At 33.8% G+C, this 7,094-nt stretch overlaps 1 long non-coding RNA gene and 1 pseudogene across 1 annotated transcript; both read right to left on the reverse strand.

Annotated features, from left to right (window-relative positions):
* Positions 1 to 553: 553 nt before the first annotated feature.
* On the reverse strand, positions 554 to 3,593 carry LOC147516547 (uncharacterized). Its single transcript, XR_015213698.1, has 6 exons — positions 3,448 to 3,593; positions 3,280 to 3,366; positions 2,472 to 2,564; positions 1,628 to 1,776; positions 730 to 805; positions 554 to 608 (listed from the first exon to the last, which is right to left on the reverse strand). It is a non-coding gene; the product is annotated as an uncharacterized LOC147516547 (long non-coding RNA).
* Positions 3,594 to 5,694: 2,101 nt separating this feature from the next.
* On the reverse strand, positions 5,695 to 6,481 carry LOC147516548 (putative RNA-binding protein ARP1; annotated as a pseudogene).
* Between the last annotated feature and the right edge of the window lie 613 nt (positions 6,482 to 7,094).

Below are 7,094 nucleotides of genomic sequence, written 5' to 3' on the forward strand. Positions count from 1 at the left end.
CTCAAGGGAACACCTGGTCATAATAAAAAACAAAGCCAACCATCAAACTGAGGGATATGCAATGAAACTCATAACAAATAAGAAAACAAAAGTTACCAAGTAGGTAAAAACTCAAAATATATATATTGCTTTGAAGACAATCCTCAAGGAGATAACTAACATGCTTCATAAAGTGGGCGGTTCACATGCATATCAATAAGGATTGTAATCTAGAATGGGAATAGGAGAAACGTTTGCGACCTATTCAGAGATTAACATAGGTTGGAGACAAATCGTCCCACAAATATTTTAAAAAATTCATAGCTTCTCGAATATGCAACATTTTAGGCTTAAACTAAGTTAAATAAGGATTAGTATAGTACTGAATCAATGCTGACACATATATGATAAAGTTTGGTTATCAAAATGGATATCTAATCAGAACTTCAATATAAGTATAATAATATTTTCCTAATCCAATTAAGTTCATGTCTATGTTTTTTATTGTCATTATCTTTGAAATACTCAAAGACAAATACATATATGGGTTTCAAAAAAACCATACCTAATTTATTGTAAACAGAGCAGCAAAACTGGTGTGTAGAGAGACCGAAAGGTAAAAGAGAAAACTGCGAAAAGTGTAGAAAGCATAGTTTGATATGGTTTAATAAATATTCCAAACTTTCTAGTCAAAACATCTTAGACCTTGTAAGCAAATGTAAATGAACCCTTAGCTTTTCAATAGATTACCTGATAAATTGATTATCGGAGAGTGAGAGCGATTAAGGTTTTAATGGAGATAACATAGGGCTTACTCTTCAATCTTCTGCGAACAATTGAAAGAAAAGTTTTAGATTAAGATAGTTGTCTTCAAGCAAGAGGCTAAAACATAGCTAACACAATTTGTTGTCGGCTTAAAGACTATCAAAGCTTATCTCTAATTTTCCAAGCCCGTATGTTGTTGGAAACCTAAACTTTGATAGAGAACCATATCTATTAGAGAAGTATATAGCACAAAGGTAAGAACCTAGTATTAGCCTATATATCAGCCTATCAGTGTATACTTATCCAATTACGCTCTAAAGAAAAAAAAAATTGAACAGCTCAAACTATTAGGGTGTGAGGCAACCTTGCCTAGTCTAAAGTGACTTGAATAACAACACATACGTCTAGATGAGATAAGATGAGATAAGATGAGATAAGACATGCAGTGTATTAAAGAGTTATTATTAAAAGAGACGAATTGAAAATACTTCCATTTATGTTGGAGATACGTCAAACATATCTATATTGGTCAGAAATTCAGCTCTTAGTCCCTCACCATCAAGTTTGCTTAGTAAGGGAAAACACATTGTGTTACACAGACTCTAACACAGACCAATGAGAAGCAACCCAGAGGCATTGTGTAATCTACACTTAGTGAGTGAAACCAAAGATAAATTATTGTGTATATACCTTTTACATTTTGTGCTTTTCATGCATCATGGGTTCACCGTTCACGAATAAAAAAACATCGTACATTCCACTTCATTATGTTCAAGCTATACCTTGTGCTAATGGTTAATTTTCTACACGTCCCAGTTTTTTTGTAGTTGATACTATTTTTGACTATGACATAAAAACATATCAAGAAGTAAAAGATGTTGACCTTCGAAGAAGAAGAACCCGATTAGTTAGCCTTTGCCGAAAGAAACCTGAATCTAAGAACCGACGGTGAGTTGCTCAAGAAATTGCTTCATTCTTCTTGTACGTACTTGAACAGCTTGACTTGTACTTGAAGTGGACAGAGCAAGCAACCTGAAACCAACGCCAAAATAAGTTATCATCTTCTTCCAAAACTATTTGTAAAAGAGAATATAAATAAGACATTCCACTCGTTAAGCAAAACTAAAAGAGATGCAAAATAAATTGTATTATAAGGCAAACCCATAGTTTATTCAAAACATCTTAATCCAGTATCCCATTCTTAAAAGAAAAAGAGTGAGATGGTAACTCACATAAAAAAATAGAGGTTTCCCTGTGTTAGCAGTAATTAATCATATACCAAAAAGCTTTATAGATAAAAGATGAGAGTACCTCTCCCCAAATATGTTGTCAAAGGCGTTATCAAGGTGAGGCGGTGGACTGTCCACAAACACCTAGGCTTTGCCTAAGTGGAGATTCTTATCGATTTTTTTAATTATTACTATCATTTCTATTGAATATAATAAGTTTTAGCAAGTCTCACTTCTCATTGTTTCAGGTTTAAACAAAACCTTAGAAATAATAATGTATAAGCCTATGAAAGAATCCGAAAAAGTAAACTCTCATTATCAGATTTTTCAAGAATACCATAAGTTTAAACTCTAGTTATGGGGACAGATCGATTACAGAGACATTAGAGTAAGATGGAATGACATTGGAGATTATATATAACTAAATGAAAATCGGGTATTTCAAATAACTGAAACTACATTAATTAAAATATTTGAAAAATGGGCATTGAAGATTACCTTTAATTGAGAAATGGGTTTGGTAGTTGTTGTTCAACATAAGATGGTGATTATGATGGCGGTTGAAGAGATGGAGCCATGGAGGAGTGCTACCTTCATTTGAAACACCATCAATTCAAAACATCAAATTCAATTCAAAAGTCAAGCAAGGAGACATAAAGATATAGAGAAGGAGATTCGATGCCTTTCAACGGAGTAACATAAGAAACAAAGAACTAACATATAATTTTTGACTTCATTTACCGTAGGGAGAATATGGGACAATAGAAGCTTATCAAAGGTGATAGACATAATAGCATACCTTTTTCAAGAATGTTTGACTTCAGATAACTCATGCATTTACAGTGGTTTAATATAATCGTACTTTTGAATGAGATGGAAAGGATTTAATTTAATTAAATTATAAGTGAAGTGATTACCATTCAACCACATCCTAAAAATCAGTTTTCCTAAATTGTCATGTAAGATAAAGAATGTTATCAACTCTTCTAGAAATTTGACCCTTAGATTGATAGACGCACTTGTGATTGCATACCTGGACGGTGACAACCAAATTAAAGAAAGCAAATTCATAATTCACACGAATGTCTCAAGTTGTCCTTAGCTAACATTACAGAACTTGTCCTTACCATAAGTTGCACTCTGCACCTCAAAGACCCTAATAATTAACTAAAAGTAAACTTATTGAGAGTAAACTAACGTGACTTCCTACTATTACAGAATAAGCTCCTCTACATGAATCACAAAATAAAAAGTTTTTAAAGAACAAACAATGTCACCAAATTACAATATTATACAAAACAAATACCTAATGGTCGTTGCTCTATGGTTGCTGAATCCATTTCTCTCAGATTTGGTCCTTGCAACTCTTAGATATTTGTACAAAGCAAGCATACTGCATACATACTTAAATCTGAACAACATACCTTGATAACTACGCTGTCAGTAACTACAAAAGGAAACTAAACACCTTTACCTCTTGAGAAATACATTGAGAGATCACCACAACTTAACTTGTCCTGCACAAAAGAGAATGAAACTGAGCATCTAGTGTTTTGTTAGGAGTTCATTTCAATTGACTGTTATTCTTCTTCTTTTTAGGCGAGGGGGTTCCCGTTTGCTTAGTTGGGGGCACTTATCTACTGTATATGTTTTCGGTGTATTTGCAATTGCACACTTGGCCCATCCCATCCCACTATATTATATTGTCCAATATATAATCTACATTACCAACCAAACTACCAAATAGACAAAAAAAAAAGAGAGGACAAACTTGTTCAAACCTTTCTCTTCTTCTCTTTGATTCTCGGCAAGAACTTAACTCTTTTTCCCGAAATTCGAGTGCATTGCGTAACGGATACCGCTCAAGTTTATGAAGACTGTTACATTTAGAATTAGTAAAAGAGAAAATAATTAAAATGTCTATGGCATAAAGTGATCAAATAGCCTTGTCATCTGAAGAATCAAACCAGGTAAACACCAAAAAAGATAGGAAAATTTAATACCGATAATTAAGTTTATTGTACTTTCAGTAGCACGTGAGATCTAAAACAACATGATGGCCCCAAAGAGGATTTGAGGTGGGGAATCAATTAGCGTAGGGTTTGGATTTGAGATAACAAAATTTTTCATTATGATGCTGCAGTCAAATCCTATTTAACCCAAATGAAAAACACTGTTTTCTATAATCATTATCAAGTGTACCAATCCAATCGAGTTATAAGTGTGTGTGCTCAATAACTGTTTAAAACAGATGGATGAAGCAAAAGTAAAGAAGACCAATAGAAGTAAAACTAACAAAGAAACTTCATTATAACAAAACCTTAAAACAAAATTCTACTTATCGTAAGGATTTTTTGAGCCTGAAAGATATCAAAGAAAACTCAAATTATAGGCTACCTAAAATAAATGGCAGGACAAACATGAAACCACCTTGAGAAATCAGCACAGTATCATGTTCATAACTTCCCAGGTAATAATCCCTTCATCGACTTGAGCTGCAACAACATTGACTATTAAAATCTGATGCAATAAGTCTTAAAACTATGCAAATGATTCGCAACACATTAGTCACTCAAGAGCCACCGTTTTCATACAATCATGAATAATCACATACATACTTCCTAAAAGTCATTCATTAAACAGATAAATAATATTTATATTAAGCCCTGGGATACAGATAAATAATTCGATGGAGCTTATGATACCAAATTGACAGTTTAATATAGCACGTAAAGCTCAATGCAAAACGGTATATAAAGCATATCGATCATCAAAGTACAATGGTGCAGAGAGCAACAAATAATTAAATCCTTAGCAAGGTTCAAATTAATTGTCCCAAACAGGAGAGGTTCTCCTATACTTTATTAGGTTCTTAAACTAACCAATTCCAAGTCCACGCAGAAGAACCAAATCTTAGTTTATAAGAAACGACTAACTTTTATGTAGTAAACAAAAAGGTCTGCACTGATCAAATGATTAAGTCGTAAAAGGAAGCTTACTATTATTCATGGAATAGAAACACGGTAACCTCATTATCTAAAAAAACTTCGGTCGGGTATTAATTTGGCCCTGAACTAAGGAAACTCAGATAATAGTACCTCCTAAAGGAACCAGTTCTAAATCATTTAAGCTCCTCTTGAAATCAACATTTGAAATTGTTGCCCCATATCTCATTGACACCACCCTATGTAAATTTAATGAAGGTCCACTATCATTAAATAACCTATAGAGAAAATTAATTTCTAATGCAAACAAACTTGTATAAAGGCAGGGTATGATGCAAGTCCTATTGTCCTAAACATTCAACTTTGTAAATCAGATTTCAGACCAACAATTCAACGTAGTAAAACTTCAAGGTTATAAGTCTGTTTTATTTTGGCAACGATCATAAATTAGACACCACAATGTCAAAGAAGTGTTTTTACAGCTTCAACATTATTATTGTATTGGTTATGTGCTGGTCCTGAGTTTTTGGAGGAAGAGATTTTCCTATAACTTATTGCTTATCTCTGTATATCTTCTTTCCCACCCTTTTTTAACCTTTCCCATTATTGTTTTGACCTTTCTTACCATACAATATAATGTAATACGTTCATATAGATGTTATTGATAACAATATAGTGTAATGCATTTATATATGTACAATATAGACATTCTTTGTTTATTCAAGGTTTGACATCAAAGTGAATCGTGAATAGTGTGAGATCCTGGAGAAGACTACTCACCCATATTGAGGGTATGCAAACCCTTGTTGATAGTTGTAAGTGACTGGCTGGTGGTAACTGGGGCTTCTAATGTAAGGCCTCGAGCTTTGCTCACTTGCAAAGTAAGGGGTCATTGCCCTCAAATGCCCTAGGGGAAATAGCATAAACATAAAATTATATGTGCCACACGGAATGCAAAAAAAGCTATTGTACCTATACATTTTACACATAATGTAAGGGTAGCAATTAAATGATAGAAAAAGAGAATTAGTTCTGAGATGACTCTCAAACACCTATCGTATACATTTTACACATAAATGACATTTTTGAGCCTTCCATTTAGTAATCATGAAATAATGAGGAAATAATATTACCATAAGGCGATGGAGGGCAAGGTCGTCCAAGTGAAGCCAAATTGCAATTAAAACAAGCCTCCCACAATAATAACAGGACTTGGGTCAAGACAGGCTCTCTTGGCAGCTTCGGGATCACGAAGAGTCACCTAAATAAATAATTTTTTTTAGCAAAATGAAGAATAATAAGTCAATCAATTGTTTAAAATAAAAACAAAGGAATACTAACAAAACCATAGCCTTTGGATCTTCTAGTTATCCTATCGGTAATGACAACAGCCTCGAGGATGTCTTCGAACTGGTCAAAATAACAACACATGGTCTCGCTCTGGGTCTCCCAAGCCAATCCCCCAACAAAGACCTTGGTATAGGTTGTATCTCCAAAAGGGGAATTGAAGAGATGAAAGCCATAACTGGAGTTCGATGGATTTGGAATCGATTGATAAGCCATGAAACGAAAACAAAAACAAAAACAAAAGCAATAGCAAAAACTTACCATATTAATAACAGGAAGAGACTGATTTTTCTTCTTCAGAGAGTTTTTTTTGTGAGAGACTTTGGAGTGTTTGATGAAGGTTGGGTTTTGTTTTATTGTTGATTGCTATTCTTCTGTGAGATCGATTAAAACAAAAGTGAAAGCTAAGATACATACCTGAGATATTTGGGTTTTGGTATTGGAAGAGATACAATCTAATCTAATTGAGAAGGGAGACGGAGTGTTTTAAAATGAAAATGAAACGAAGGTTTAGTGGGTTTTGCTAATACACTTTCTTACTTAGTTGTCTAGATTTTTCGTAACAACCCTGGGTACTTAATCCCCCTGGCTACTTAAGATTTGCTGACGTGGACAGCCTCAGAGAGCTTGAAAAGGGACTGCTATTATATAATGTAGACTGAATGTGAGAGAAACTCAAGGTGACTGAGCAACCACTAAAAACTCAACTCAGGAGGGGGGAAAAAAAATGAAATTTCAGTTTTTTCTTTTTTATATTATGAAGAACTCAAAAACTTGTAGCAAGATTTTGTACCTTTCTCAAAAATTGGTAGGCTTGGGCCATTGATTC

The sequence above is a fragment of the Coptis chinensis genome, chromosome 2, assembly GCF_015680905.1.
Source record: "Coptis chinensis isolate HL-2020 chromosome 2, ASM1568090v1, whole genome shotgun sequence".
NCBI lineage: Eukaryota > Viridiplantae > Streptophyta > Magnoliopsida > Ranunculales > Ranunculaceae > Coptis > Coptis chinensis.